Source organism: Diadema setosum, chromosome 8 (assembly GCF_964275005.1).
Source record: "Diadema setosum chromosome 8, eeDiaSeto1, whole genome shotgun sequence".
Lineage (NCBI taxonomy): Eukaryota > Metazoa > Echinodermata > Echinoidea > Diadematoida > Diadematidae > Diadema > Diadema setosum.
In genome coordinates this window covers 19,439,433-19,450,308 of record NC_092692.1, presented here as the reverse complement: position 1 = coordinate 19,450,308, position 10,876 = coordinate 19,439,433, and the positions used below count along the sequence as shown (strand labels likewise).

The 10,876-nt window shown below is 39.3% G+C and overlaps 1 protein-coding gene across 1 annotated transcript in view; it reads left to right on the top strand.

The window, feature by feature from the left end:
• The first annotated feature begins 1,405 nt into the window (after positions 1–1,405).
• The window catches only part of LOC140231487 (uncharacterized), a 31,559-nt gene continuing 22,088 nt past the window's right edge, over positions 1,406–10,876 (top strand). Inside the window, exon 1 of the mRNA XM_072311618.1 lies at positions 1,406–1,926. The gene's annotated coding sequence lies outside the window, so the exon portion shown is untranslated. The remainder of the gene's footprint in view (positions 1,927–10,876) is intronic.

The following is a 10,876-nucleotide window of genomic DNA, read 5'->3' as shown; positions in this document are numbered from 1 at the left end:
AATTTGCCTTTGTGTGTGAATGCCAACCTGTAGCAGACTGTAACCCATTGAAGACGAGTCCCGAGTATACTCAGGCATGTGTCTAGATGGGAAATGCGTGTTGTATCAAAATCAGTCCTTCCTCGATGGGTTAATAAATCTGTAATGAAGGCAATGAAACAAGAATAGTGGCTTACTTGAACATTTTTTGCAAGATCATAAAAGCCGTAAAAAGTTATGATCAATTAAAGAAGAGAAGTTCAGTACTGTGATGTCTAGTGGTCATCTTTACTACATTGAAATTAGCCACAAGGAAACCACAGTCAGGAATGTTCTAGAACTTGGGATAGCATGGATGCATGCAATTGTATGTATTTCATCACCAGGTTGTTGACACTGACAATGCATTCAGTAATTCACCATCGTGCCTTTCCAGTGTGATTGCGTGGCTATGAAAATGCATTAAAAACAATTCCTCCATAATAGATTTCATATGATTGATTTTATAGTTCAGAATTATTCGATTGTAGTACGGAATTAGAAAATTGTATGCCTTCAAATCAGTTCCTGCAAGTGAAAAGTGTTTGTATTGTGTTCTGTTATGGCCTCCTAAGATAGAAGGGAAATTAAATTGAATCCGTGCAATACGTACTTTTCAGGGATTTTCCCTCCAGACTGTTTACACTGGATATTGGCAGGGCTGTTGCACAAATGTGATGGGAACAGATATTTGATTTAACCGTTTACTACCCAGAGAAGAATAGTTTGCGACATTAATCTGTGTATGACAGTCATAGGAGGTTAGGAAGGCGACATTCAGTTCCAGTGGCACTGAGTTACACCTCATGGTGTGCCCCACCAGGAAGAATTCCTGGAAATTTGGAAAATAATGTGGCCTGTCGCATGCTTGCATATTTATTACCGTGATAAATGTACATTGTAAATGCACAGTATAAATCGGGCAAGTTTAAAGTTTTAGCATTTCCATGAAGATGCTTTCATGCATACTGTGTGACAAGGATCTTGTCTCCAAATCCCATTTTCCTGAAAACCAGCTGCTTTCCAAATGGCATTATGGGTTGTTTGCTCGAGGCTCTATTTCAAGAAAGAATACACTTTTCAAAAATTACATGTAGTAAAGCAATGTCTTTTGTAATTTTGAAATTAGATTGTTAACATTGTGTATGTACATCCATCATACTTGTGATTAACTGTTGAAAATAATGCTGTTGCCGTGGCAACTTAATTTTTGTCAATATCAAGTATGGTTGAATCTCATTCTTTGGGTTGTACTACACCCATATGAAGTCAAAACATGGACCCTATATTCTGTAAATGTTACATCATGATTTGAAGTGCTAACAAACCATTTTTTTAAATGTGTGTGTGTGTGTGCGTTTATTCTGTTCAATCACGATTAGGTTTCTGCTTGCTGCCCAAGACTCTGTCGTTTCGTGTCATCAGAACACCTGACCGATGATGGGATCGTGAAAAGGCTCTGAACGAGAACGGCAGAGGAGAATCCTGCGTCAGACCTGCAACGTCTGGGCACACGAGACTCCGGCAGAGTTATTTCGGTGTCAATCAACTGGCTGATGACTCTCTCTCTCTACCTGGACCTTACTACGAAGTATGCTGTGATTAATGAGAAGCAGTTTTGTGCTTCCCCGGTTACCCTTATCTTTGCTCTGGAGACCTGCACATATATCAGCAAGAATTCTGCGTCCCGGTCATCGTGCAATTTCACTTGGAATCAGAATTGCCTCTGAACAGCCATTGAGGGGGAAAGAAAAAAAAAAGGAAGAAAATAACGCTGAAAAAATCTGGCATCTCTCTTCTCTGCTTGCCATGGAATAATGGAGTTTACATGATTGATTGCGGGGGAATCGCGGACAAGCAGCAGAAGCACTATGCATCAACATCTTCTGGTATACTGAATTTCATGTGGTAAGATATTCCGGATTTATTATTTTGTCTATAGATGGCTTGGAGGAGAGGCTTTTGTTGTTATTGTTGCAGTGTAAAAGGAAGGACAATGTGGACTATTACAAGGTGTGAGGCTCACGGTGAAGGGACCACAGATTGGCATTACACCTTGCAAATGATTGATGCCCTCAATATGGAATATCTATGGCAATAATGAATGAGGGATACAAAGGAGAATAAAAGGTCTATTTTATATTTTGTCGCCATGATTCTCATTCTATGCATGTAGATTGTTATTTATTCTGACAATACATTGTATACATGTACGGTCTACATACTAATATGAGTAGACAATATTTATGTATACACTTGTACTTAGTGTCTACTGTTACATATTGGAGTCATAGTGGAATGTAATGTAGATTATCCCAATGTGCCTTCAAGGATGATACATCATAATCAACCAGCAAATGTCAAATACTATTAGTAGTATAGTAGTAATGCAGAATATGACATGGATCATTCTTAAAGCACTGTCCTTCAATAGGCAGATGGACAGTTTGAGCATTTATATGCCTACGATTGCAGTTCCCTGCCATGATCACTTTGGCTTTTACAAGTATAAAAAAAAAAAAAAAAAACTTTCCAAGAATAAAAGTAGAAAAGTCTTGGAATTTCAAAAGGTTTGCATATTTTTCACAAAGCAATAATACTGGTAGTAACGCACAGATTGAGTATGTTTGTGCCATAATGGCCTCTTATTTCTCAGTTGACCTAAATACAGCAAACAGATCTTTTCTAAAATTTTCTTCTGTTTTTTACAGCATCATCCTGACTGATTTGCATGTGGTTATAAACAATTTTCGATATTTTGTGAAAATCTGAGAAAGTTAAGAATTTAGTAATTTTCTTATCTTACAGTGTATGTCTGATGTTGATTAAAGAGATATCAGTCTGTTTTAATATCTCATTCTAACCATATTTCAATGTAGAATCGATGTAAAGATGTGGTGCAATTGCCCTGTAACATGAAATTGCACTTTTAATAATGATTGCAGGTGGTTGAAAAAAAAAAAAATCAGCCTGGTCAGCTGTAGGCTGTAGGGACTGCATTAGTACAGAGGTGTATTGGTGACCCCAAGGTCATAGTCATGTTGTGAAGCAAAGCTCAGAATAACCTCAAGTAACATGCTGTGATCAGGGAGGTGGAAGAGAGTCTCTTCCACCTCCCTGCTCTGATCATTAAATGTCTTGTTTACAATACATCTCATGCTGCCTGCGCGGCCTATTCTCTTATTAGTGTGTCATCTTATCATCCAGGTGACATCATTTTATTTTTTTTTTGTGGAGGAGTACACTTTTTTTTTCTGATACAGGATGCTTCTTCTTGTTTAAAATACACTGTAGGAGAAATCAAACTCACCACTCCAAGTAATATTAAAGGGCAGTTGTGTGTCCATGACCAAGAGCCTTATCAAGCAAGGATAAGATCAATATTTTTTTTTAATTTTAATTTATACCAGTGTAATAGCAGTGAAAGTTACCCTGTACATGTACAAAGGACAGCACATTCTGGTTGCCCAAGGCATCCATCCCATGGTCAGCCCAAATTTTGACCACTCTGTCATCACTTTTAGCCATCTTGGGAAAGGACTGGGCGGTCACTGCCAAACTTAATCCCTGCACGAGAAATAATGTACAAAAGGGAGAAAAATAAAATTCTGCATTTTATGTCTAAATGAGGTCAAATCGACACTGGAATTTTGATCATTGCTGGGTCGATACGATGTAAAGAAAGGGTATACCCTGTACATTTTGCACATACGACTACTGAACATATTACAGCGGCTACCTCAGTCTGCTATTGAGTGGCTAGATGCACATCAATCACTATCAGTGGATCCTCAACATTCAAAACTCCCAGAGGGCAAAATTGATTTGGTTTGAAAATTGATTTTTTATTTCTCATGTGAAATCAGAGTTGACATGTTTTCCAGTGGGAAATGGCTGAATATTGCCCTTTGATGGATGATGATAAAAGCCACTGTTTTGCCTGACCTTGATTATAGATGGTCTGTGAGCAGACCGGCACGAATTGATTTTTCTCCTCCAAGAGCCGTGGAAAGATGATGAATAAGTTGAGAAAGCACAGCAAGCCTTCATTTCTGTATTTAATTCTTGTATTGGCTTTTAGGGAAAGGTCCCACGATGTATACAGGTTGTATATTAAAGTGACGCTGCTGCAGTGGTGGAGAAACAACATGAGAGTGACACATCAAGAGCCGTTGATGCAGGTTGATGGCAAGAGGCCTGTCACACAAAGCACGATGAGTTTTCTGTCAAATTTGCATAATGCAGAATGTGTGTTCTCCTGCCAATTTCGCGATAATTGGACAGCACTCGGCCTTTGAAAATTGACTTTAGGAGCTGGCATAATTGATGTCAACCTGAGGATGGCATGTGGGGGGGGGGGGATGCAAAAGCGAAAAGAGTGAGCAGAAATTGGTATGTGGTGGTGGCGATGTACAGGGCGTGTCCACAGGTGTACTGTATGCTGAACCTGTGCGTTCATGATTGCATTTTATACTTCAGTGCCTGGACACTTGTGTTTATTATTCACTGACGGTGATGACAGAGTGCTTTGTGATGTAACATTTGCATGGAAGTGGCCATGGCTGAGAGGGCAATTTTCTGTGTTTCATCAGACCTGCTGTTGTCTCACTCCAAATGTGTGTGCTCCAGTACAGTTGTGCCAGCCAAAGGCAATTCGCTGGAATCAGATGGTGAGAAGAGGACCGTTGCCTGGCAACAAAGCCATGCACATCAGATCCCGCTGCTGCAGCCCTCATATTGGCCTGGCAAATAAATTATCATCACTTCGGGAAGTTCAGTTCGTAGCTTCTTGCCTCCGAGGTTTGCAAAATGAAGCCAAGGAACAGGCCACTCTTGTTAGCATGCATTTTCTATTTATCGAGCTGATACATCTTGTGTAGTTTCTGATTTGCCTGAGGAGTTTGCCATGGGCAGCGGGGATGTAAATAAGATGTCCTTGCTGATATTTGTATCAAGGTTGTAGATATCCTAATTTGTATTTAGCTCACATGGCAATGCTGTAGAAAATAGATGCGAAATAGGTTTCTGTACTATGGATATTTGGCGGTGAGATGTACACTTAATATAGATTTGTGTACATCTTAACAACATTTTGTAGTCAGCAAACTGTTGAATAAGCCAGTTGGGAGCTACAGTGTACAATCGGAATTGTAGCTCATGGGCACATTGGTCTGAATGACCTTTCCTTTTTTCTCAGTCAGTTAGGGGCACTTCACTCGCTTTCAGAGTGACATAATGCATAAAGCTTTGCGTAATGATTTAAATGGCATTCATCAATCCTGCTCTAATTAAAGAATAAACTTGCATAGACCAGATGATCAGAATGATCCATCAATTAACACTTGGGGAAGCATCCATTTCATTATCTTGCATTGAATGTATTAACAACCTCTTTCTGTTGATATTGCCAAATACCACTTTTGCTGTCAGGTGAATGTGCTGGCAAGCAGCATTTATAAGGCTTAGGGCCTACATAACGTGAATAATCATTACATTTAACATCACAGTTGCTTATCCCAGTGAATTTAAAAACCAACATGTCTGTTGGTCTGAATGACCTTTCTTCTGCTCATGCACAAAGTGGAGGTTCTGCATACTGGTTCATTGTGTCTTGAAAGGAACTTCTGTTTCACAATGTAGAACGATGCAGTATTACCACTGTATAGTCATAGTGCCTCTTTTAGTTACTACATGATGTTGGCAAGTGTTGCACATTTGAAAGGTTGCCTTGCTCTGTTATACCGAGTGTACGTGACATTCATTTTATACTTTAATCATCACACTCAAAAGGCCTATGGTACAGTTACTATTGCATACATTAATTGACTGCTTTTACGATGACCATTATACACAGTGAGTTTTACATTTTCACCTCCCACATTCTATAAATAATGAGAGTGAATATCAAGTATCACACCTAGATGAATTAATCTGGGCTTTAATTGCTCTTTAATAATCAGATTATAAGCTGTTTCTGGTATACATTTAAAGTCTGCTGGTCAGAATGTGGTATTATCTGTCGAGAAAAGCAGAAGCAAGCTTGTTGAAGTTGTACAGCTCTCTGCGTGCTGAGAGAGGACATATGTTGCAAACATAACAAGTAAACATTTAGCATTACCGGTACTACTTGATGTGACGAAGCTGAGAAACAGGTCCCCTCTTTTGAAAATAAAACTTCGAGAGTGATATCCCACAATTATCTCTATTTTTCATTTACCTCTGTTTATTAAAGAAATGATTGATCAAGTTCAAAGAAAAATATAATCTCTCTATTGGGCTACTTAATCATCTAGGACATCAAGCCCACAGCAAATGGAAGTTGGCCATAAAATCCATTAGGAAAGCCATCAGTAACCATCAATGATAATACGCTGTGTCTGAAATGAAATGACGGAATACAAATGAATGGAGGTTACTTTAGGGTAGCTAATACCCCTTTCATATTTGCCTGAATGCACGGAACGTCCTCTGGTGAGCATGCTGTGCAAACCCCAGACCAAGTGCTGTCAGTGTGAAAGGTAAAGAGGGGGGAGGGGTTAATTCTTCGGGTGAATGCAACATGAACAGTGAATGAACACAGCACGAAATTTGTGCTAGACTGTTTAGCGTGAACACAGAAAGTCCTCCGCAAGAAGTTGGGTGTTGCATTCCTCATCTGCATTGATTGAAGAAATAGCTGAAATGCAATGAACATTAACCTGGTAAACCGCCAGTCACTTTGTACAAGTTACTGACTGTCCATCGCAAGCGAGAAAGGCCAGTACAGTCGCATACATCCATGTGTGCAGTATTTTGATCATGAATCACCTATGCTTGGCATGTTGCTTGCTTTGAAAAAAAGGTGTGGAAGTTACCATGGGAACCTTTGCCGAATGGGTTGCGATGGACATTGGAAACCTGTGCCGAGCTTGTGCCATATTCAGGGGCTAAGTATGAAAGGGCGGTGAGTTGGCTCAGTCGGTAGCGCGTCTGCCTCACGATCACGCGGCCCGGGTTCGAACCCGAGTCTGGACTGAGCAATGTTGTGTGTAAGCATACCGTCCCCTCTAGCAAGAGGCAAAACACTCTGTCCCTCGGATAGGACGTAAAATGGAGGTCCCGTGTAAGAGAGAGTAACAACTCATGCACGTAAAAGATCCCGCTTCATTCATTCATCGCAAAGAGCAGGGTGTTTAACCCGGTGGAGTGGTCCCACCTCACACCCAACTGGACCCCATGGAAGACCAGCTTAACGTAGCTGAATATGGGCTATCCAGCCATCTTCTCAGATGGAAAATGAATCAAATCAAACAAACAAACAAACAAACTCTTTAGTTCAAGTTGCTTGATTCTTGTTGTGAATTGATATTTGGAATTGTGAGATGTGTACAACATGACCATTAAAATGGTAGATATTATCCAAGCTTTAAAGCTGGTAGTGGCTGTCATCATGGTGAATACATGTTCATGTGTAGACATACAGTTGTTTAAGTCTTGTGCATGTAGACACATGGAAGATTACACAGTGCCCTTGATTACCAGGCCCTAGGTTACTAGAGTGTGTCACAGTTGTTGTAGGGAACATTATTTGCAGCTGGCATTTAAAGACCCAATTGCATGCATGGGGAAATGGCTCAATTGAATACCCGTAGGTCTTCATTCACTGCTCACAAGGGAACAAAACCACGAACAGTACCTATCAGCAAATAGTGCATTGAAGTGTCCAACATGCTTATTGGTAATGGTCAATTCCAGTCGAAATTCCTCAGCTGTGCGTGTACTGACATACACTGTACATACAGGCTGTAGGGCTGTACACAATTCATTACGGGATTCTTGAATATCCGATCTGGGCCAGCCTTCCCATTCTATGCTATTCCAACTCTACAGGGCCTTTAAGGCTGCATTAATCTAGCTGGAGAGAGAGAATCACGTTTCAAAACGCGTTTGGAATGGTACACATGTATTTGCGAACGTGGTTTGAAACGCGATTCTCCGGGTGCCGGGTTTATCTAATCATCATACAATCGCGATTGGAGTGTTAGTCACTGCGCAGCTGCTTTGCACCGTTCGACCCGGGAAGTAAAAGTCGGTTGCGTACCATCAGACATGCCTCATCAGTCACACACAAGTAATATGCAGAGAGCACAACTGGAAACAGCTGGGATTTGACCTTGAGATATAAATATGTTTCAAAACGGCATTGCGTTTATCTTCTCACAGAACGGCGATTGTGGTCTCAGATGCAAAACGCCCTTTAAAAGGCGTTTCAAAATGACATTTCTAAACGCGTTTGAAAACACGGTTGCATTTACTAACCCTTGAAAATGGCTGAAACGCGTTAAGGATTGTGAGTCTGCCTCAAAAATTTTTTAGATAAACGCAGACTCATTTCAGCATCTGAATATATTCCAGAAGTGTGAATGTATTTAAAATGGTGCTTCAGAAACAATAATTAAAGACCCATCTGTCATTTGTACCGGTACTGTACATGTACCTGAAAGCCCCTCATAGATTTGCTATAATACGTATTATGAGTAAACGAAGCTTACTCAGCAAATCCCTATAGTACGTGAGTAGGACAGGATTGACTATCATTGATGATTTCATATTAGTTGGTGATCAGTCACTATTAGTCAGGAGTATGTTTGTCTTCAGCTGACAGAATCTTGTGTAGCAGAAGCTGTGTGGAGAAACACCAGGCCAATTCTACTGTGTTTCATTGCATTCTTCCTGAAAAAAAAAGAAGAAGATAATATTGTAGAAAGGAAAATGAAAACCTGTGTCTGAATTGTAGACTGTACAATGCAAAAGTAGAATAGGACGATGAATGGTATGTACTGTAAAACAAGGAATATTCATGTGCATTTTAATTTTGTGAATTTCTTGAGAGCCAAGATTAGAGAAATTAAAATGCATGTGGAAGTTCTTATTTATGTACACTATGTGCGTTGAATGCCAGTGTTAATTGTTAATTTGCAAAAATTTCTTGAAGTGATAACGGTCGTCGACTCCGATTCGGGAAAATTTCATGCAGCAAAAATATTGTGCTTTACAGTACTATCTGTAATTGATCATTATGAGTTCTGTCATCTCATTGGTCTGTCATGCACTGAATATTTTTTGTCTTTCATGAATGAGGTCATAAATGCCTAACAGTTTTTGTTTCTAAGTTTTTCATTGTTGATGATAATTGTGCGCATGTGCTAAATCCACCCCTCAATACGTTTTTCCTATATTCAGTCATGACGTTATCACTAAAAAGACCCAAAATTGTAATATCCCCTGCTTGTTCTCACAAAGTATGTACTGGTGCCATAAATTCCATGAACAAGCAGGGGATAATTGATAATATTCAGGGACTTTACAGACCTGTGTAAAGCTTATGATGTTAAATTACAAATCATCTTTGTGTAGACCACTATATAGCATACTACAGTGTTACTGCATGGGAGCTGGGAAGTCCCACGTTGTGTGTTGTACAGTTGTGAGCCTCATTCAACTAGGTCATGTTTGCAGTGTCATTCAAAACTGCACTTCGTGATAAGCCTATCATATGAACGTAGAGGTGTATGGCTGAGGGTCCCAGCGTGCAATTCTATGCGTACATCGTATATCCCTCCGAGCAACGTCTGCTGAGAAAAGAATTTCGAATCAGTAATGTAAACGTGAATGTTGATATGGAAAGAATTGCTGAGGAGTAAGCTTGGTTTCTCCTCCAGACACATTCCTTTTTCTTCTTATTTTTTTATTTTTTTTTTTTTGCAGCTGAAAACACCTTTTCAGTTAAAATGATCTTGTATTATTATTGGTAGTTCTAAGCACTTGTTCTACTTTGCAATTATATATAAAAAGCCATGTTTTAATCAAGTGATATCTGAAAATATGTGATTTTGCATGGATCTGATAATCCATTAATTTAAATTTGTAACAATTAATGGTGGATGAATTCAACTGCATTGTAATGATGTACAATGTGTGCTGCCCTCTGTGTGGGAATTTAGCTTTTGAGTGTATTAAACGAGTCTAGACAAAGGCAATATTAGCATTAGAGTTATTATCGTTATTAGCTTTTTTACTGTCACTGTTATTATTGTCGAAGTTTTCCTTGTGACTGTGTACAGTGTATGCTGTGATGAACCGTGGACATACATTGTAACATCTCATGAGAATTAGTCATACACAAGTCACATTGTGAAATGATTGAGGGTTACAACTACTGTAATAGGAGGCTCTATTATTGATCACTGATATCATTATTGAAATTAACAAAAGTAGGATTGTTATCATAGTATTGTCACTATTCTTATTGTTGTTATCAACATTAATGATTGATGTTATCAACATTAATGATTGATGTCTGCATCATCACTGGTAATTACAGGTTTCTGGGACGAACACTGTACTAGGGCTTTCTATAGCTCAGTCGGTAGAGCACCGGTCTAGCAATCCGGAGGTCTCGGGTTCGACTCCCGATGGAATCCCATTTTCTTTGCTCACTTTTCCACTAATAGTTTTTAAATTAGGTAAAGTTTAGGTCGTCAGTATACTATTTGCAGGATAATGGACCATTATTTTGCTGTACGTGTATGCCTTGCAACTTTGAAGATGTTTGATAATATTTTTTCATATGAGGTTGAAGCAGAGATGTAGAATTCATTGTACACTACAATGTACCTTGTACACTAAAGTTCATTGTACAGAGTACAGCATACACTGAAATTGACTGTGGTGACAGTTGGATTTTAGTCACCTTTGTCTGCAGAACATGGCTGTTGGTTTGTGGTCCTGCTACCTAAAAGATTTCACAGTTTGCTGTTTGGAAAAAAAAAAAAACCAACAACAACAACAACATCTTTCCAGAACACAGAGTAAACAG